This window comes from Pteropus medius, unplaced genomic scaffold, assembly GCF_902729225.1.
Source record: "Pteropus medius unplaced genomic scaffold, Ma_sr-lr_union100, whole genome shotgun sequence".
In the NCBI taxonomy this organism is placed as follows: domain Eukaryota; kingdom Metazoa; phylum Chordata; class Mammalia; order Chiroptera; family Pteropodidae; genus Pteropus; species Pteropus medius.
Window position 1 is genome coordinate 8,387,232 of NW_024354911.1, and position 23,105 is coordinate 8,410,336.

Sequence of the window (23,105 nt, forward strand, 5' to 3'; positions counted from 1 at the left end):
GCACTCACTCTGATGTTAATATATAGTTAATACGTGACTGAATGGTAATGCATTTTGACTGCAAATCTCTGTTTACTAAGACGCACACAGTTGCTTATAAAGTCTTTTGCATTTAATCCTTATTTCACACAATAACATATATTTAGAGCTTTATTTTTGTTGAAATGCTCTACACTTCTAATTTTTAGTTTTGTAGAGGAGATTCTTTTTAAAGGATTTTAGTTATTATGCTCTTCAGTATTCCACTTTTAGTCTTTCTAACATAATTGACAGGAATAGCAAGGATGAATTAAGAGAATTTAATCTTAATAAAAATGAAAAAGATTAAAATCTACATCAATATACAAAAAATTATCCAAATGATTCAGAGCAAAACAGAACTGATATCACAAAATTTTTCTTATCATTTTGCTTATTTTTAAAGTAATTGAAATGAAAGTTTTTACATAAGTTATGCATAAACAATTCATATATCATGTTCATAAAGTCAAATTTGCTGTCCAGCTATAGTAATACCATATACTTTAGGAGACTATTTATAATGAAAATTTGGTTATCTTTATATTTTGAAAATAAAAGAAGAATTCTTACTTAGAATTTTATATAATTCAAAGAGAAGATAGAAAAATATTACTTTGAAAAGCATCTACAAGAAAGTTTTAAAATGCTCAATAAAATATAAAGACTAAAAGATACATTACATACTTTGATTTTTCGTTTTGCTCACGCTTTAGATTTCAAAGTCTTTTACACATAAAACAAAATGCTATAGGTGGTACAAGAAAGAATTTATTTTCTATGAAAGTTTGCTTAAAAGTAAATTATCCTCATACATTGTATGACTTTTCTTATTAACTATCTTAAATTATTTGGATTTTGACACCTGTTTTTACAATCTGAGGGTAATTAAAAATAGATTCTAGAACACAGTAATAAAAAGGGAAATTATGTCTTATTTATTATTTTTGAATCATGGTTCCATAACTCACCACAAACTTACTTTCCTGAAATGGCAGTGGTGGTGGATTGGGGAGAGGTGGAAGACTCGGTTATAAGTTTTAAGATTGGCTAGAAATATGTTTTATTATTACTCTCTCTCTCTCTCTCTGTGTGTGTGTGTGTGTGTGTGTTAGAATTTGGCCCCAAACCAGTTCTGTAATTTGTCATATAGAAAGATGAGAATTCAACAGTCTACAGGATATGAAGCTACATATTTTCAGGCAAGAAGAGAAAGTAAAAGTAAAATTATATAAATACTGTTAAAAGAGGGTTTTATTTCTTCAGTGGCTCTTCAGTAAGTAGACCCCTGAAATGTTATTCTGTCATAGTCAGGTATATGGAAATATCGAACTATGACTTTTCATTTTATTACCCAGGAAATAGTGCTCTGATTACTGAATAGAGAAGAAGAGCTGCTCAATTAACCAAGAAGTCCATAGAAAATATTTTATAAACTTGAGTTTGTGTTATAAAAATGTTTTGAGTGGTTCAAAGCCTGGGTCTGAAGTCAGAAAATCTGACTTCTAATTGGCTCTCTTAAAATTGAGAGCTATATGATTTTTTTGGAGATGAGTCAGTTCATATGACTTTGCTTTTAAAATATTAGTCTGTTTCAAACCTTATTATGTTATAGTTGAATAAAAATCCCTTCAATAATTTTACAATTAGGGAAAAAAGCCTCTTTTCGATAATTAAAATTTAAATGTAAATAAACATACATATGCTTATTTACATATATATATTTATAAACATATATAAATGTAAATAAACATATATATATAAACATACATATATATGCCCCTATTTTCCACTATTGTAATTTGCATATAAAAATTCTCACTTATAGTAATGGCAGAATTATTTGCCAGAGAACCAATTCATCCACTAACAAAAGCTAGGGAAGCTGAACAAACTTTAAGATAAACAAATAAACAATCAACACCTGTTACAAGTAATCAGTGAGCAAACAAGCCATCCATATATAAGAGCTCAAATCCTAATGAAAACTAAATGCCTCTAGATGAGGTTGAAATTTCATCAATGATTTTTACTTTGAGGCATTTTCTGATTTGTTATTGGTATTGTATAGAGTTAGAATCAAATAAACAAAGAAATACAATAACTCAGAGACCAGAAGGTAAGTATAGATTTCAATACTTTTATTAAACTGGTGACTAAATTTGGATTTCAGAGATTGAAAAAGAGGGACCTTTATACATGCATATTTCTAGAAAGGACTTTAGAAACACTGTTACCAAAGAAGTTAGTGCAAAAGCAGAAATTTGCCAACTCTCACAAAGAAAGAAGCTCAGCCTCAAACTATCTAAATCCCATACTATGTTAAATTTATACAGAACTATTTGAATTTCCTATCATGAACAAAAAAGAAATCTTTTCTGTTAGAAGATAATTCCAGACAGATCTCAAAATCAGTCCAATAAGTTTGTATATACAAAGTCAAGGATTCAATAGAATCATATGAGAAATGTTATAAAAACAGGACTAAATGATCAAAACCTAAGTGAAAAAACAAAAACAGTAGAAATAGATATATAAGTGATTAAGTAATTTGAGTAATCAAAGACTTTAAGTATTTTGATAATTATTCAAGATAATGATGAGTAATTTCTCCAGATATGGCAATCTATGAGAAAAGCTACTCAATGGAAATTCTATAATGTAAAAATACAATAAATAAAACTAAAATAAAATAGTTAAATTTAATAGTAGATTAGGCATAGCTAAAAACAGGATGGGAGAACTGGGAGATAAGTACAAAACTTTTTACTATAGCTTGAAGAAAAAAAGAAACAATTCATAAACGATCTTAATAGACACATGTGGCACAGTGAAAAATTAAAAATAGTTAATTTGGAGACCAACAGAGAGACATAGGAGAGGCAAGAGCAAAATTTGAAGATATTGTTTGATAATTTCCCAGAAACAATAGACAGCATCCAGTCTCAGAGTCCAGAAGCCCTATGAATTCAAGTAAGGGAAAATAGACACACACACACGCAGCACACACACACACACGCACACACAAATACATAGACACACCACACACACACACACTTCCCTTCAAGGGAGCTACTATGAGTCTAAACATCTCCAATTTGGGGGAAATTAAGAAACACTACTAAATAACCTAGGCATAAAATATGAAAATTTTAAAAAATTAAACTGAATGATAAAAATATAACATTTTAAAACCGACTATAACAGAAGCTATAAAAAGGGAAATTATATGTAATCTTAACTACATGTCTTACAAAAGAAGAAAGGCTGAAATCGATGATATCTTCAATATAAAATATTAGAAATGAGTCACCTAAAAATGGTATAGATGATAGAGACTTTGTTCAAACCTCTTGTGACCAAATCAAAATTGTGACGGAAACACAGAGCGAACAGCAAGAAGAGTTGCATGGAATATAGATGAACAGAAACACAACAACTAGGGAGAAAAAATTTAATTAACCTGCAAAAATAAATGGTAGGAGGGGACGAAGATGCCAGGCTTCCCGGTCCCAAGCAGCTGAGTGGGACAGGAGCTGTGGCAGCGGCAGCCGGCAGCTGCAGATGCCTCTTAAAGGGGCTGTGTCCATGAACAGACTTCCGCGGTGACAGACTAGCTTGCTCTGAGCATCAGTGCCAGGTAGGCTGCTCAGAGGGCACCAGGGACTTACAGGGGGACACGGAGTTGTTGGAACAAGGATTGGAGGTGAAACTTTCTCCCAGGCAGAAGTGCTGGCTGTATCTTGTACTTCTGTTGAACACTTCACCATTCCCCTCATCTCTCCCCTCAACACACACACACACACACACACACACAGTGTATGGATGCAACAACAGAGCTGAAATGTCATTGAATTGGATAACAGATGTCACTCTGCTCAGAGGATTCCCTGAAACTCCACCTCCCCTAACTCATGGCCTCACCCAAGCCACATCTAGTTGTATCCTCAGCAAGTCCAGTGCTCTTTACTGAGCCAACCCCAAGACCTACACAGGTGGCAGTTTGCCTCAGTATCTGGCGTGGGCTCTTGAGGCAACTGTAAGCACAGCATCTGTGGATTCCTTGCTGAATCTTAACAGGTGGCCCTGGAGGGGCACAGGCTGTGGCTAAACTTGGCCTGCAGCTGAAACCTTCTCAGGTCTGTGTTGCTAGACACCTACTACAGAAATCCACACTAATACAACTGAGAGACTCAGGAGCTTTGCTTAGTACATAGAAATAGACACAGAAGGGCAGCCAAAATGGGAAGACAAAGAAGCAGAAACCATATGAGAGAACAGAGCAGAGATCCAGGAATAATGGAGTCAAGCAATTTAAGAGATGCAGGGTTCAAAACACTAGTTGTAAAGACATTCAATGAACTTGGGGGACTGTAGATGAACTCACTGAAAATTTTAACAAGAGATAAAAAACATAAAAATGGAAACGGAAATTACAAAAGGGAACCAGTCAGAAATGAAGAACATATTATCTGAGATGAAGAGGATATTAGAGAGAATAAACAGTAGATGAAGAAGAGGATCAAACCACCAATATAGAGGATGAGGAAGCCAAGGACACCTAATCAGAATGGCAAGAAAAAAGAAGCCAAGACTATAATAATAATTTAAGGAGCCTATAGGACAAAATTAAAGGTAAAAACATCTGGGTCATAGAGGTACCTTAAGTAGAACAAGAATTTGATGACCTATTTGAGGAAATAATGATGGAAAACTTCCCTAACCAGAAGGAAATAGACATACAAACCCAGGAAGCTCAGAGAATCCCAAACAAAATGAACCCAAAAAGGCCCACACCAAGACACATCATAAAATGGAGAAGGTTAAATACAAAGAGAGAATCTTAAAAGCAGCAAGAGAAAAGCAGTTAGTTATCTACAAGGAAGCACCCATAACACTGGCAGCTGATTTCTCAAAAGAAACTGTGCAGGACAAAAGGGCTTGGCACAAAATATTCAAACCGATGAAAACCCAGGATTGGGTTCAACCAAGAATTCTTTATCCAGCAAAGCTACCATTTAGAGTTGAAAGACAAATAAAGAGCTTCCTAAACAAAAATAAGGTAAAAGAATTATGAACGCCAAGCTAGTATTACAGGAAATAGTAGAGGGTCTTCTTTAAGGAGAAAAGACATGTATCAAAAACAGGAATAAAGAATAATAATAATTACATTCCTCTCAACAAGCACCTCAAATGGAAAAGAATTAAGTGCTCCAACCAAAAGACAGAGTGACTGAATGGATAAAAAAACAAAACCCCTACATATGTTGCCTATAAGAGACTCACTTCAGATTGAAAGATATACACAGACTAAAAGAAAGGGGATGGAAAATGATACTGACTTGATGGCCCTAGAGGGTATTGCACTGAATGAAATGGGTCAGATAAAGACAAATGTCACATGACTTGACATGCTGTGGAATGTAAAGAACAAAATCAACAACAACATCAACAAAAGTCGAAATAAACTAATAGATACAGAGAATTACGGAGGGCTACAAGATATGAGGTGGGTGAGGGAGATGGCGACAAAGGGCAAAGGGATTAAGAAGTACAAAAAGATAGTTACAAAATAGACAAAAAGATATAAAGTATAGCATAAGGAAAACAGTTAATAGTGTTATAAAAAATATGTAAGGTAGAAGAGGGGTACTAGATTTAGTGGCATGATAACTTTGTGAATTATAAAAATCTCTAATCATTATGCTGTACATCTTAAACAAATATATTTTTGTATGCTAATTTAATTGAAAAAAACATTGAACTGGATAATGAAAATATGAGCAACTAATTGTCTATTATGTTTCAATAAAGCTGGGAAAAAAATAACTACACCAAAAAAAATTTATAAATATAATTAAGCCCAAGGACAATAAAAAGAGAATAATAAAGGCAAGAAAAAAACCCGATTATGTATAAAACAAATTTATAAAGAGAAAATCGACTAAAAGTTGGTTATTTGAACAGACTGAAAATTTGGATAGGTTTGGCAACATTCATCAATGAAAAAGCTAAATAAGAAAAGTACTAATAATACAGTCATACAAATATTAAAACTCATATTATGATAATGAATTTGAAATTTTAGAAAAAAGATTAATAAATTTCTAGAAAAACACATATTATTAAATCTGACAGAAGAGAACACAGAAATCTGTTAAATAATTTGATTCGTTCAATAAGCAAAATCCTTCCCATAAAGAAAAATCAAGATTTAGGTAGTACACCAATGATTGATTGATTGATTGATTGAATTGAAGAAATGATTTAAATTTTCCCCCATCTTAAATGTTCACATTTAAGGAATATGACTTATTTTTTCTCTTGCTACATGCTGGGATTTGATCATAATACACTATTTATTGTTCTGACCTCAACATAATTTTTTCAATTATTTATAGCAGGAATACAAAGACCTTAACTTCAAAAGATGGTTTTACTTTTTGATTGTGACTATTATTTTTATTATTCCAATATAGAAAATATTTTTTCATAAATAAGAGAAATTTTAATGCTCTTTTCCAGGTAATATTTAATATATCATTGTACATTAAGACATTTTTTTGTCCTATTTCACAAAGATGTCTTTTACCCTTTGAAATGCCAGCATCTGACAGTTGTGAACTCCTTACTGTGTTGAACAAGCTCTAACTCAGGGAAAATACCAAGAGTATATGAGTGATTGACCTTTAAACAGGGCTTGCCTTTTATTGGTATTTATGTCTCTGTGGCTGAGTTCCTTGCAAAGGATTTTTTTTTTTTCTGTTTTAAATTATCATACTTGATTTAGTTTTTGAATTTTCAAATAATGTTACATTCTGTTTATTTCAAAGTATCAGACTAAGATGTAATACTTTGTGTGTCCTGACAGTTATATCATCACTTAAGCATTAAGTAGGTACTATGGGTTTTTTCCTCTCCCGTGAGGCTGCTTGTTTTGATAAATATTTGTTGTATATTAAAGTAAATTGACCAAATCTATGCCTTTTATTCTTTTATTTTATCTATAATATCTATTATGTATCCTTTTAGACAAATCTGTTTCCTTCTCTGTGTCCTAAGTCCCTGCCAGTAAAATGAAGGGTTTTGAATAACAGTCTGTTGAGCTTCCTTCCATTGCCATCACTGTGAACTATATAGTCTCAATGAGGATGATATTATCTATAAGAGTATGAAAATTATTTCTTTGGTAGGTAGCATTTTAGATATAATAATCTCTGGTCCTACAAAGGCCACCATATATTAACAGTTTTAAAGTAAATATATGGTATTAAAATTTCATTGAAGGAAAAGAGTGATTAAGAACAATACATCTAGAAGGGTTCCTTGAGAGGAGATCCTCTCTATGCACTTATGCACCTCAATTTATAGGTGCAGGCTAAATTATTTTGACAACTCCTATCCTTTTTCCATTTACACCATATAATCATTATATAGGTCATAAGTATAGGCACTCACAGTGATTATTTTCTGTCCAACATTTTTTTGCATGTAGACATTGCTTGTATTTTTCAGGCCTATTTTTCTAAGCCATTATTTTCAAGAAATGACTTGAATCCTAAAGAAAATTTTCCTCAAGAATAAATTTATACAATATAGAGAAATGTTCTTGCTTGATAACAAATATTTTCTTTGTGCTGAGAATCAGTGGCTTATGTTAGTTCTGAATTGTTAGGCATGATTTAAAAATAGAGCAAAAAATTGAGCATAATTCAAGTTACTACCTAAATATATATTTAGGGGCAGTTTCTTCTACTGTTAAATATTAGATACAAAGTATACTAATACAGTGAGTACTCTTTCTTACCAAGTTTGAATCTAACATTTTGGAGACAAAATAAGCATATGTGTTTGTTTAAATAATTTTAGCACATAAAAAATTGATTTTTCTTTGCATTTTATGAGGCAAATTAAAAAAAAAAAGGCAAAGTAAATATAGCAAGTGACCCAGGATAACGACAGATTTCTCACCAAATGTAATCAGCTTTCACAAGGCTTAATGAGATTCTATTCTTGCAGATTTTATACTTTATACTAGAGAAGCAGGCTAAGTATTCAAATAACAAAGTTATCATCAGTGTGGCTCTTAACAGCCTGAGAGAGTGGATAAGCCTCTATTGGCTGCAAACCATAACCTGCAGATGGCCCATGCCAACCATCACTTCCCTAATTCCTCAGGGAGCTGCAATTGCAGCATTTACAGTCTTACTGCAGTTCACTGACAAAATGGTGATTTCCAACAAAAACCAATTCAATAGTGGTTAATGTAGGTAACCTTTTCTAATCCCTAGACTAATAAACAAAAGTGGACAAGGTGCAATCAATTAAGCGAATGATTAATTTAATTTCTCATTATATTGTGATTGTGATATTTTGCACAAACACATTCACACACATACAGGTATAAAATACCTAGTATAAGAACATAATGAGTGTGTTAGGCAGAATGATGGCCACCAAAGAAATATATGTTCAAATCCCCTGAAACTGTGAATATGTTATATTACATGGCAAGGGAGAATTAGGTTGAAAATGAAATTGAAGTTGCTAATCAAGTGACCTTAAAATAAAGAAATTATCTTGGATTATTCTGTGGGCCCAACGTATTTTCAAGGGTCCATAAATAAGAAAGAGTGAGACAAAAGGGTTAGAATTTGAGAAATGGCATCATGAGGAAGACTCAACTGGCCACTGCTTGCAGGTTTTGAAGATAAAAAGGAGCCACATGCCAAGCATGAAGTGCAGCCTCTAGCAACTAAAAGGCAAAAAAACTGATTCTCTCCTAGAGCCTCCAGAAACTAATGGAGCCCTGCCAATTTGATTTTAGCTCAGTGAGACCATTTTGGACTTCTGAGCTCCAGAAGTAAGATAATGTATTTATTTTGTTTTAAGTCAATAGGTTTGCAGTAATTTGATACAGCTGCAATAGAAAACTAATATAGATTGATAGATTTTTTAAAAGGGATGTTTTGTAATAATCTTATTATCATAAGTGAAATATGAACTATCCCAGGCATCCAAGGACGGGCCATATGCATGGTCTAACTCACTAATATAACTCGTTAATCTTTAACATGAATTTTGTAAATCAGAAATAAATACAGGAAACTTGATAAATTTTCAGCTACTTGGTTGTGGGGATTTCAAAGGTAAATTAGCCCATCTCAGGGGTATTGTTATTTCTTTGCAAATATATAATGATTTTACACACACACACCACACCACACACACACACACACTGGACACTTAAAAATTATCCACTATTTTTGGGTTATATTTTGGTTAAATAGGATTATTTTGAAAAGGAAACTTTATTTTTGGGTGAATTTGTTTGTGTAAAGAGGACAATTTACACATAAAACAAACTTCTCTTTTATTTGTCCTCTCCCTACAGGAAAGTGTTGATGCTAGCAATTTTTAAACAGTGAAACATCCGTTCTCTTTAATATATTTATACCACTACAAATTCACTTATATCAAACAACCTCAAGGAAAGGAGAACATATTGTACATTGCTCAAAGCTACCCCAAACCACTGAGATGTAAAAAGTTATCTAATGACAGTTTTTATTTTAAAAAGGAAAGGACTTATAAAGAAGGAAAAAAAAAAGAAACCCAAGCACTATAAAATCTTAGGTACTTTTTTCCTCCACTTCTGTAAAATAAAATTAGATTAAACATTTCTAGCTTCATCTAGTTTTTTTGCAATCTGTTTTTATTGTACATGATGGAAGGATGTTTTGCAGTTATAAGTAAGTCAAATAGTGAAAGGTGATACTCTGATTTACTTGGCAACTCTTGGAACTGAAAGGATTTTGAAAGTCATCAGATCCACACATACTCAGATAAAGTTCAACAATATATTGAATAAGCTATTAAAATTTATAGTGTTCTTCATTTGTCAAGATATTAGAAATCTCATATATTAATGCTATGACGTAAGCCCTTTTGGTTTGTCTATTTATAGTTGAAATAAAAATACTAGATCATTGTTTTGCTTTGTTTTTTATAATAAAATTTCATGGGCTTGAAGACTATTTTAAAGCTTGCCTTTCTCTGTTCCTCTTCTAATTAGATAAGAGGGATACTGTTTTTCTTTGTTCGTTAAGTTACTGTGTCTAACACCTGGTCCTTCCCACCACAGCCTTCAGGTTTACTCAAAGTTTCAAAAGAAGATATTGATTACAATTTCCTTAATTTATTTTAAAGGCAAAACATCTGCTTTATTCTCATTAGATATCAGCATTTTTCAATGAATATAATAAATCACTCTTGTCCTCACTGAATGCATTTAGCATTTAACATCCAAGCCTAATAAAAACTATAATTTAATGAAGATGAGAAAAATAAAAATGTTTTTTTTATGTTGATAAATCTAGTCAAACCACAGCTGAGACGTTCATTTATAGGAATAAAACCTATTCCTTTATTAATCAGAAACTGAGTTGTCACGGCTGAATTTCCCTGTGTTTGAATTTCTTGGGGATAGTTTTTAAAGTTGATTTTAAAGGTAAAAAATAATTCAACTCTCCTTAAACATAGTTTAGTTAGAAGATCAAGAAAGCATAGGTGAATATCACTTTGAAAATATTGCAGTATTATCTCAGAAAATAGGCCATAGTAATGTTCTTTCAAGAGAAAAAAATACAAGTATTTCTATTCAGGCAATCTTAAGAATAGAAAATGAGAGATGTGAGGAGAAAGTAATGTAAACTGGAAAAAATGTGTTAAAACCTCTGTTGTGTCCTGAAACCTGAGGGCTAGATATGTCTCCTAAATGATGTATTAATTCTGCTTCAATGTAGGTGTATATGATATAGGTTTTTTCAAAAGAGATTAATGACTGGAATTAAAAACATGGAAGAGCACAAAGTAGAAAGTAGTCTTTATTAGTATCTCTCCCTTTGCTGAGTTTGAAAACAAGGCACTAAAAATTTAACATATGTGTGTACGTGCATGCACATATGTGTCTGAGTGTGTATCTATGTGTATGGTATGATGTATTATATATGCATGTATTTTTTTATTAAAGGAAAGTTTGACAATTGGCATGAAAATAATAATGTTACCTTTTATTCTGGGTAATTATAAATATAAGAGTACCTTTTAATATTCATTTTATAACGCTATTGAGGCTTTCAGATGTTAACGTACATTCTCCAGAAATTATCATGGCTTTTATGAAAAAGTTATTGGGCTCTCTAACAATAATTCTCTTGGACACCATGAAAAATAAACAATAAAATAAAACATTATTTTAAAATGCTTAATAACAATGATTATAAATTAAACATAAACTAAGTATGCTTGTCTTAAGTGGTACTTTCTTTTAAATTTAATTATTAAATTTTAGTGAAGTGATGCCAAAAAGGCACTTATAGACTCTTAAGTTCATTCTCCCTAAAATATGAACTTGAATTATTGTCTGTGAATTGGGAACACCTACTGGTTAATTCATTTAAAAAGTTTTTACTGGCAGATTTTTAGGAATATGACACTGAGCATCAATATACTGAATGTATTACAACCCCAAAAATCTGTTATGCTGTGTTAAAACAGATGTTAAACAGATGTCAAACACCACATCTCAGTGCCTTTTTACCCCTAAAATTCCTTGGGAAATCATGTACCCTCATATTTTATAATCTGACATTTCTCTAACATGGTCCACATGCTTTATGGCTTTCGAAATAGGAACAAATCCTTTAGTAATTCTGTGTGGTCCATTTTGCAAATATGTTTACTCTAGTCAGAATTAGTATAAGAAGAAAATCGAAGTAATAATATATTATCTAAATTGACCTCTCAATTGTATCTGAAAAGGGTCAAGTGCATTGGTAACAAAGGGCTCAATAATTGGTAGGACTCACAAGCCTCCACATGATGTACTGACATAAACCTTTACTCAAACTAAAGGGTACAGTATAGCAGGAGAAATAACATACCAACACAGAGGGTCTGGCACTTCCAGGTGGAGACCCATGTTCATTTCTCAATTGCAGAAAATGTTCTTTGTCTTCAGATTATAAACCAACAAGATATATGTAAGGTGTGTTGTTTTTAGGGTTGCCAGTCAAAAGTTTATAGCAAGATTTTTATTACCCTACTGGTTCTGCAGCTAAAGCTAGGCTGTATAAGTTGAACTAGGTTAAACGAGTTTGAACCAAGTATAAACCATTAACATGTCCCTAAACCATGGAGACCATTTGGCACTGGGGGCCTGTAGGGTAGTTTCAAATTGTAAGCTGTGCTCTACCAATAACTAATATATCTCATTTTTATCTTGGCCAAATGTCAGCACCAGACTTCCAGGCATTCCTGGAGATAAAAGCTGACCAACTGCAGCTGTAAGATAACCCTATCTAACACATAACTGGTGGTCTCTTCATTTCATTGAAAAGAAAACAAGAAGGCAGAACCAATAATCAGTTCTCTCAAGTTTCTTCTTGAAAGAGCCAAAATTAGAATCCATCGATTGATAGATATTCAGCCCAAAATCATCTAATGGAACACACAATATCTTTGGAAAAATGTCTGATATTTTAAATTTGACTAGAATTAAATAGCCTATACATTCATGATTCTTTTGGCTGGAATAATAAATATTTGCAAAGCCAACACAACAGAGAATCTCAGTTTACAGTAGCATCCAACTTTGCCTGTGTTGAGTTTATAGTCTAAGAGCTTATAGTGTTCATATAGTCACTTAGTAAATAGACAATTCTTATTAGGAGCTCTGTACGCTTTAGAACTCATTGGCCTAATTGGATACTTATAAAAGAGAAAAAAATCACAGGCAAAATCATGGTATCAAGGAAGCAAAATATTTGCTCATTGTAAATGAATAATCTCTATAGTAAGTATTTAAGCCAAATAGAGACAATATCTTTCCAGACTCTGTTCACCTCTTTTTTATTGACTTATTCCAAGTAACACCATGTGCTTCTAACATAAAGCCATTTTTTCTTGCTTTTAAAAACTGGAGGCCTTATTGCTTCTTGATCTCAACTTCATAGAAAAAGAAATGCACTTACTATAGCAGGTTTTCTAGGTCACAGAGAGTCCATTGTGTTCTTTGAGCAAAAAATGCAAAAAAAATTTTTACTCTAAGTTTGTGAAAAATGTAACAGGTAATATAAAAAGTTGCCTTTTACTTTTCCACTTTTGTTTATTAGTTTAATTAAAATATTCTCCACATCATTTAAATATCCTCCACATCTACATCATCACATGATGGTATTCAATGGTGTACCCATTGCTCTGAGAGATGACCTGGGCTGGCATGCTTTTCATCTTGTTTTAACAGAAGTTTTAATAACTGGATGAAGTGTTATTCTTAATTGAAAGCATATTATTATAGGTCATAGGTAGCTTTCATATCGCTCATTCAGTATAGACATCTTCCTTAAATCCCTATCTAAAAGATGCAATTCAAAGTATGAAAAAGAATCAGAAATGTGACATTCTAAAGTAGATATTTATTGCAATGCTATTTCTCTTTCTCTGGACTGAGTCCATTTTATTACTTCCTCTGTGTTTTGAGTGCTTACCATTTCTTTTCCTTCCCAGTTTTTGTTATTAGTTCTCACAACTGAGGACCAGAAAGTACATCAAACTTATTTTCCATTCTCCTAGGTGTTGTAGTTCTTGAGGAAAGAACCCCATTTTTTTTTCAGCTAACTCACAGTGAAGTGGCTAAGGAATAAAGTATCCTAGAAATAAGAGCTCCTACACAGTGTCTGCTATATCCAGAGTTAGATTATCTTGGATCACTGTGGTAATTCGCAGTATCTATTCCTGTTGGTAGTAAATCTTAACAGATGCATCTATGTATTTAAACCATCCACAGATTGATCTGTCTGAATCCAGATGTCAAGAAGCTGTAGAGCATCAGAAGCAACAGATGTCAAGAAGAAAGAAATTTCAAAGGCCCAACAGGATTTCCAATAGATATTAATCCCAACCCTCACACACTAAGACATCCTAAGGGAGTAAAAGCATATTATCTGATATTCTTTTTTTGTTTATTTCCCTACTCAACAAATATTTATTTAGTGCTTACCATGTGGCAGGCTTATAATGTTAGAAATACTAGATATACAGTGTCCTCTTGGAGTTTGTAGGAGCCATTCGATAAAAAATATATATAATTAAAAATAATGCTAATTATTGTAGAGAACAATAAAGTACAGAAGAAGAATAGGGAGAATTGAGATGAGAGTATTATTAGTTATGGAGCAGGACAGGTGAGAAGGTTACAATTATCTAGAAATATCTAGTAAGTAGGAACCAAGATTTGTGTTTGGGGGGTACATGGGCATTCAGATAGAGGAAACTACAGGAAAACTTTGCTTGGCTCAAAGTTTAAATTTTCTTGGTGTTGCTTTGCTAAAGTCAGCAGTAGCATAGCAAGCTATAAAAGCTTGACAAAGCTGTTCATAGTAGTTTAGCATTTTTCTCCATTTTTAATCTTTAAAACTATTTGAACAAAACAAAATTACATTTTAAAATATTATTATTGTGAAACAATTCATAATTCTTAATAAAGTAAATAGACTATGACAAACATCCACATACTCACTATTACCATCAGGGCAATCTAAAATCCATCATTACCCCAGTAGTACTGAGGAGTCTCTCAGTTCTTTTTGCTGAGGAAGGCTTTAGCCCTGTGGAATTCTGGAGGTAAAAAGACAAAACAGAGTATGCTCCAAAGGAGGAGTGGGTTACAGTGAGGGCTGTAACCTTGTGGAAGTGGGGATGTCTGTATTATATTAGGGCCATGATGGGAGGTTACAGGTGGTCCTAGATGATTGGCACATAAGGTCATTTTGATTAACATTTTGCTATTATATAACTCTCCGTGTACTGCACATGCGGTTACCCAGAATTCAGCCTGTTGCAATTAGATTCATGAACTTCCAGGCATAGGCTTGATATTATAATGACAGTATAATGAGGCTGAGGTGAAAAGAAGGTCAGAGTAGTCCTTACTGCACAAGTGTCTGTAGCCAGATTAAACCAGCTATAGGTTTATGGCCCTTCATTCCTTTGTTCCTCAGGATGCAGAGGGAATTTATATCTATAAAATGGATGTTCCAGGGAGGTCCTAAGATAGGTCTCTAGACTGGGCCTTTATTCCTTTGTTCTCTCATCTCTTATGTCTGCCTAACCACCTAACATCACAACCTAGGTTTAAATTTAATCTCAATTTTTTGTCATTTTTTCCAAAATTCTTTCAAGGAAGTAAAGCATCAAAGAGACAATGAAGTCATTTATGTATCTATGTTACTTAGGGTTTATTGTTTCAAGAAACATTAAATAGCGTGAGGGCCAGATTGTTGACTGATGCTTGCACTAAGAATGTGAACATGTTTCTTAGCATACAATAGATTCATCAAAGAGCAGAAACAGCCCATCCGGAATCAGCACAAAGAGAGTTATCACAATGAAAAAGGACAAAGCTACCAGGGAGGGGACACTACAAAAAAATTTTCAAATGCTAGGGATTCATTCAACTTTCTACACAGGTAGTCTACAAATGCACAGATCTAACAAGGAGCAACCACAAAGTTTGCTATATTCTCTGATGATAGAATGAGATGCAAACACACCGAGGAGATCCTTGGCCAAAAAATGGTGCTCAGGCAGTAAATAGTACAGAAAGCCACAGAGATCCATCCAGTAGGAGAAATGTTCTGTGAAAGCCTACACAAATACGTGAAAGGAATTGAGTTGATCATGAATATATAAACTTTCGATGAAGAGACCATGTAGAAACAAGGAAGGACATACTTAGCCGGAATATATAGAAACAGGGTTTGCTGCCTTAATCAACATGTAGTAGGTGGACAGAATGCAAAAAAAAAAAAAAAAAAAATTGGCAATCTCTTCATTATCTCAGAATACATCCACAGATTAAGAGAGGTATTCAGGTACTATAGCAATTATGGAAGCAACAAGGATCCTAGCCCCTGTATTCTTGAGCTCTTTAGAGAAGTAATACTCGATGAGGATAGTGAAGGAAATGATAGGCCAGGGACATACAGACATTCTGAATGTTGATTATAATGTGGATAAAATGAAGTGTGTTTTAAATTGCAGTAGACATAATCATTAAACTGGTGTAAATTGTCCCTCCAATGACTTGTTACTGTACCAGTACTGGCCATCAAACCAGTTACAAAAATTTAAAAAAATCCCTCCTCAGCCAGGACCTGGGTAGTCCGATAATGAAAGTAAAGATGAAACTTATGGGGTAACATTTTCAAAACTCAGGACAGCAAAAAAGTGAAGAAAGATAACACAATGACTGCTGACAGGATGAGAAACTTCAAAAGTATGTACTGCTTCTCACAGGACAACTGCAAATATCTTAGCAAAGTTACCTTGACATCAATGCTTGGCAACAGGTGACACTCAAAGAAATAGTTGCACAGCCATTTTTCAGAATTCTGTTCCTCTGGAACAGGGTTTTTGAAAATATATAATTAATTAATTTTTTTAAATGGTAAAGTATACTCGATTGGGTAAAGTGAACTTAAATAAAAGGTCTACGATTATTAAAATGCATAAGACAACATAGTGAGGAAAATTATGGATGGAATAAAATACTTTTCACTGACTCTATAGCTTTACATCAGTGTTCAAACTTTTAGCACTGCTGATCCATGGAGGATAGGAAAATTGGACTGCCTAGCTTCTTTATAGAACAACAGTCTAAAGAACCAACATAATGACACTTTCCAAGACAACTCTGGCTCTGTGCTTTTATTACATAACACTTTTAAATATTTTAACCTATTTTCTAATCTAAAGTAATGAATTTTTAAAAATTTAAATCTAATTGTCATTAGACTTCTTCATCTAGCTGAGATTTCACATTTTCTTAATGTATGATCAGAATACGTGAAGAGACAAAGAATTATTATTTTTTTAAATTTGGAATTGCTTCTGATTTTTCTATAATTAACTTCTAACAGAATTTCTCAAATTTTAATGTGCATATAAATTACTTGGGGATCTTATTAAAATGCAGATTCTGTTTTAATAGATTGAAACAAACCAGGTCTGAGATGCTGCATTTGCAACAAAATCCCAAGTGATGTCGATGTTGCTGATCTAAGGATCATACTTTGAATAGTAAGGGCTTAGACTTCGCTTTTACCATTGCAATTCAAATCTTGTCCAGCTGATAGCTTTCATATTAGAAGTAAAGTCAGGCCTGAAGACAATGTCGAAAACAAATATAAGATATTGGAATAGTTTTTAAAATAAACATTATCTCATGTCCTAAACAAAGTGGAGAATTTTTCCCAACCAGTGCTTTTTTTTTTTTTTACTTCTTTTTGCAAACCAAATTGTTAGATCTGTGAAGATATAAATAGGTTATTCTTTGTATGTGACAAGCTTGTCTTAAATCCTTTATAATTTTTTTTAATTAACATGTAGCAAGAAATAGGCCTCTGAACATTAAGAACCACAAAACAATAAAAGAAGTAAACCCTTTGGTTGAAAAGCTCTAATTCCCATGTTAAAGTCTCATTCACAGCCTAATTGTAACCCAATTACAAAAATTAAGATAAGTAGAAACAGCTGGAACAGAAGGCACTGGGAGTGAAGTGTACCCTCTGCACTCATTATTTGACGGAGATCATTACCCAACTCTACACACAGTGCATGATGTTTAATATGATTGGGCTAATTTACATCCGAAAAGAATAAGAACACCTTATGTAAAGAAATGACTGACCTATTAGCTCTGATTCTTTAAACACTCTATTACCTGATGTTTCAAGTACAATATTGTGATAAAAAACCTAGGAAATACTGTTAGTCCTCTTTCAATATCTCTCCACAGCATTCCTCTTTTACCTTTTGGTCAAAGCATTTTCTTTGTTCTGTGAGTGTTTTAATCAAAGATGCAACACTGAGAAATCCAGTGTTCAATTGTATGTGTGGTTAGTGTTAAAGAGAAAATAAAGGCTTGGTTTGAATTTTACATTGGTAATTACATAAATTACATAAGTCTTGCAATTCAGGGAACTCTCACATTGAGGAAAATCTCACATTGTTACAGCATGTTAAGAATACAAGTTATGCAACATAAGGAAAAAATTTTTTCTTTTCATTTTATCTATATGAAATGATAGGTGTTAACTAAACTTGTGATTATTTCACTATATATATATATATTTATTTATATATATATTTATATATATAAATATATATATCAAACCATTATGTTGTACACCTTAAACTTATATAGTGATGTGTGTCAATTATTTCTTAATAAAGAACACAATTTGGGAAGTTAACAATAATGATTTAAGCTCTCCAAGATTTACTCTCTTCTTGTGCAAGTAATAGGCAGTAACAGTGCATAGCTCACAGGGCTGTGGAGAGAATTAAGAGAAATAATTCATGTAAAACACTTGGATTGTGCCTGGCCCATGAAACTGCTCAATAAATATTAGTAATCTTTATGTACTGGGACACAACACTTTGATTATTATGATTCATAATCTCTTTTCTTTGAGATCAACTAGACAAGTAAAATGGATTATTATTTATAGATTATACAGTGTGTATATACAGGACAATTCACTAACCCAGCAGGCCCCATGTATAATTTTGCTGTGGAATTTAGGAAAACAAGTAAGATAAGTGACAGGAAAAAATAATGCTTTTGGTATATACGTCAGCAATATTAATATAAACTAGTTTTAATGAAGACATAGTTTCAAATTCTCTTGGTGTGTTTTTATTTTGGAAACACACAAAAAAATTACATTTTCTTGCCTGACTTTGTGTTTAGTTGTTACCTATGGCATCTATATTTTGAGTGGATAAAGTAACGGTAAGGACTAAAAAATATATAATACTTGTCCTCCCACCAAAGTTCTTCTAGCTGAGCTAATAATCAAATTAACAGAGACTGATTAAAAGAAGAAAATCAAACTTTTAATACACATGCACAGGGAATTCACATAAGCATGATTTCCAATATTGGGTATATATGTCATTTTAAACAAAGAAGAAGAGAGGGGGAATGGGGTCTTAGATTTCAAAAGTGAGACTGAGTGATTTCTAGGTAGTTGAGGAAGAGTAGAACATACCCGGCAGGCAAAATCTTGCCGGGCAACTCGGAAACAATGGGACATGGTGAGTATCTAGCTAACAGCCCCTGCCTGATGTCCTCTTATTTACCATACTTAATTCAAATTAGGCTAAGGCAGCATTCTAAGATTTCTTCCCTGAAGCAGATTTCTCTGTCTAAATCTCTTGAGCAGGAAAAGGAGCAGGATCGAAGTTTTTTCTGAGTATTGTCTCTTAATTAAAAACTTAAAGTCAATATCCCAAAAGGTAGCTTCAGGGTGGCAAAACTTTGGTTCCCTTCATGAGGAAATATAATCGTGCAATAATATAATACATAGTATCTAAGGACCACAGATTCTTGTCCCCCTCTAAACATACACTGCCAGCGCTGAGCTGATTGAGAAGGGAAGATTTCAGTGGTGAGACTCGCAGTTGGAAGAATACACAAGAGGCCGACGTGAGAATGAAATGGCAGGCACAAACTTTATTGTGGGGAGCGCAGTTCTGTTGGGGGAAGTGCAGTCTATTGCAGGGAGTGGGCTTCTGCTTCTGCTTCTGCTTTTCTTCTGCTCCCCTTTCTTGTGCTCCCCTCGTATTCCCCAGGGGACCGCATGGCTCCACACACATCAGAGTACAATAGTGGCATTCAGCCACACATGTGTGATACAATAAGCCGAATTATTTTTACATATTTTTTTAGGTGCAGGTGCCCTACTACACTAATGTAACATTCTAAATCCGGAGTCCTAGTACTAGCTGTGAGCCTGGATCACAGCCAGACCTGGAACCAGCCAGGCCTGGGACACACACACACACACACACACACTGCACCACACATTCTAACACATATTTATAGAAAATATGGCCATCTAAAAAAATCGATGGGCAAAGTCTGGTAACTTTATCTATATAATATCTATAGTATATAATACTACCATGACTTTGCGATTTGATCAGGACTGAAAACAATTCAGTTTCCTGGGAGGTAGGGTTGCTTCATGGAATTAGCCAGGGGTTCACTTAGCTCACTGATCAATTCGGTCATCTTGTTCGATATGATAACTCTAAAGAGGGAGTCTGCCAATGTCAGTAGCCTCAAGCACTTCTGTGGTTAACATTGAAATGATAGCTTTTTGGTGTTATAACCATTTCAGAGTTGGAGAGAGTTCTCAGATTCTATAAGAAAATGAACCACTAGCTATATTTTGTAATACTAGAAAAAAAAAAAGGAAAAAAAAATAATGTGCTCTCTGGTACATATGTAATGTATTATATCCACAGGATAAATGGGCTAAAATTCCATTTCTGATATAGCAACCTCAGATCCAGGATAATAAAATTAATATATTCATGACTGTGACCAGATTTGGATTAACATAGCTAAAGGTAAAGTTTTACCCCTTGTATTTATGCTTCTAGACAACCTAGTACTTAATTTTTGGGGGGTGGGAGATGTCTATTTCCAATACCCCCAGGGAATATGCATAAATAGTAATGTTCATCTACTTAAAAGTGACATGGAAGCATTGCTGCATTTCTTTCATGACTAATGGAAATACAAATAAATAGTTTCTAACTAGGTAAGCCTCACTAGTTTAGTTTTATACCCCACAAGCCTGGTTACATTAGTGTAGTAGGGCACCTGCACCTATTTATAGTCCATCTATTTCCATACTAACTATAAAACAACCAAATAGTCAATGAAATGTGACTATTATCTCGAAGATTGGTTACCAGATTAGTTTGCACATGTTGTTTAAATTGTTTTTATTTTCAGTAGTTATTATTTTTTAAGAACCAAAAAGAAAATACTTGAACACGCATAGTATTAAGACATAAATATGGTATGCGGAGAAAGAAAGATGGCAGTAGTCAAGCTCCCTCCTGATACCCTTAGTAGCTTCTGAGTGGAAGTGACTCAGCACTTCTCCCCCTTATGTAACCATGTGCCCAGTAGTATGCCCTGGCTTCCATTATCTGGCAGTGTGCCTCTATTGTTTAACCTGCTTGTAAAAGGTGCTGCCGCCCTGAGCGGTAGGCTGTGCCCTTGCAGGAATAAAGAGCTATGTCACAGCTGCCTACAGGTCCCCACATTTTCTTTCAACTGCCCGAGCTTCATACCCCCTACTTTGGAACCTCGAATCTACAGCAACACATATGGTTCTTAAGGAAAAAAAGAGTGATTTCAAATAACAGTGAATTTGAAAATAGTCATTGCTATTTTAAAGACCAATATTTAGCAATTAAATATATAAATTAATCATTATTAAGATAAAATAGATTAAGAAAAAATTTGTAAAAATGTCCCTGGGTTCTCTGATTTGCCACGCAAAACCTCCGCCCTTCTTAGTTCTGCCTATGGTGCAATGCCTTACCTCAAACTCCAATGCAGGTCTGGGGAAGTAAAAAATAGTATGAGGCCTGTATGAGAACTGTGTATCAAGGGTAAGAAGTGAAGGGAAAAGCTTTCACAACTACTGCTTTCTGTGCATCATTTGCAGGAAAAATTCAGACAGCACAACAGTGGCAATTCATGATGATGAGATTACCTCAGATCCTGCTACGGAAAGACATTTCAGCCAAAAGGCATTGATTACCTGGGGCGCTCACAAGATCAAAGTGGACAGTGGTGAGATTCTGGGCATCAAGCCAGAGAGTGTTCAACCTCACAATGAATCCAAACACTTCTAAATTTGCTCGGAAATATAAAGATACTGAGAAGTGTTCCAGATGTGAGGATTCCACATATGCTGCTGAGAAGATTAATTAGAGCTGGAAAGGCCTGGCTCAAAAGCTGTTTCTGATGTGCCAAATGAAGGAATAGTCTTGAATCAATAACTTGAATCAATAACCCCTAGAAAGAAGGTGAAATCTATTGTAAAGAATGCTATACAAAGAACTTTGGGCCCAAAGGATTTCGATATAGCCAAGGAGTAGGACTCCTTGTTTATGCTCACTAAAGGTGTAAACCCTGAACAAATCACGCACTGAGAATCTCTACATAATATAGGCACAGATAATCTAACACTAAACTACTGTGCAATTCTACCAGCACTTAACTTGCATATTACCATTGCATGTTACCATATCTTGGATAGGCTGGCTGACTAGGAGGAACAGGAAACTGTATCCTTTTGCTTTATTCATTAACATTTTCAAGAAACATTTCTTCTACATTTCAAATAAAACTTCACAAAAAAAATTCCCAATGCAATATTTACTATTCAAATATATTATTTAAAAAACATCAAAATTAAAAGTAAATAAACATAACTTCTATTCCATTAAGTTTCAACCTTATTTACATAGTTTTGCAATTGGGACTGGACCATTAGTTTCAATAAATCTCTAGCATCTATAAATTTTATCTGGCTTAATTTTCTCGTGAACTTTTTAAAACACATGTAAGCTATAAAAAGCACCAAAGAAAAATTCAGATTTTCTAAGAGGTCAAAAGCTGAGTTTGGGGAGTCTTCACCAACCGTAATTGCCAGGGGTTATGGAAAAGAGTAGGGAGGGTAAAACAGAATATTTTTCCAGAGAACGTATACTCTCCAAGATAAGTAGGATCTAATTCTTTTAAATATATGCTGCACATTTTCTTCATCTCTCATTCCCTCAAAATTTCTACCAATTCTTTTATTGTCTTCAATATGTGTTTAAAAACCTACTCTTTGTAAAGAGATTTTTCTGCTGATTTTATCAAACCTAACTCACTAATTTAGTGTTTTCTCCCCCACCGATGGACTTAGAAATCTGTTTGTTCCTTTGCTTATGATATCTCTGTTTGTTTAGAACATTCTTTCCCTTCTTTTCTTCTAATTAACTCCTATTCATTCTTTTAGACTGAGTTTTGATCTCACTTCATGTAAGTCAGGATTGCTACTTTACATTGTAGTAATGAATCATCCCAATTCTCATGGCTAAAAATATCAAATGCTTATTTTTCATCTATGTCATATATCTGATGTATGTTGGCAGTAGGTTCT

At 33.6% G+C, this 23,105-nt stretch overlaps 1 pseudogene; it reads left to right on the plus strand.

Moving 5' to 3' along the window:
* LOC120597833 (cysteine and glycine-rich protein 2-like) overlaps positions 1-22,076 on the plus strand; it is a 110,180-nt pseudogene extending 88,104 nt beyond the window's left edge.
* The last annotated feature ends 1,029 nt before the right edge of the window (positions 22,077-23,105 follow it).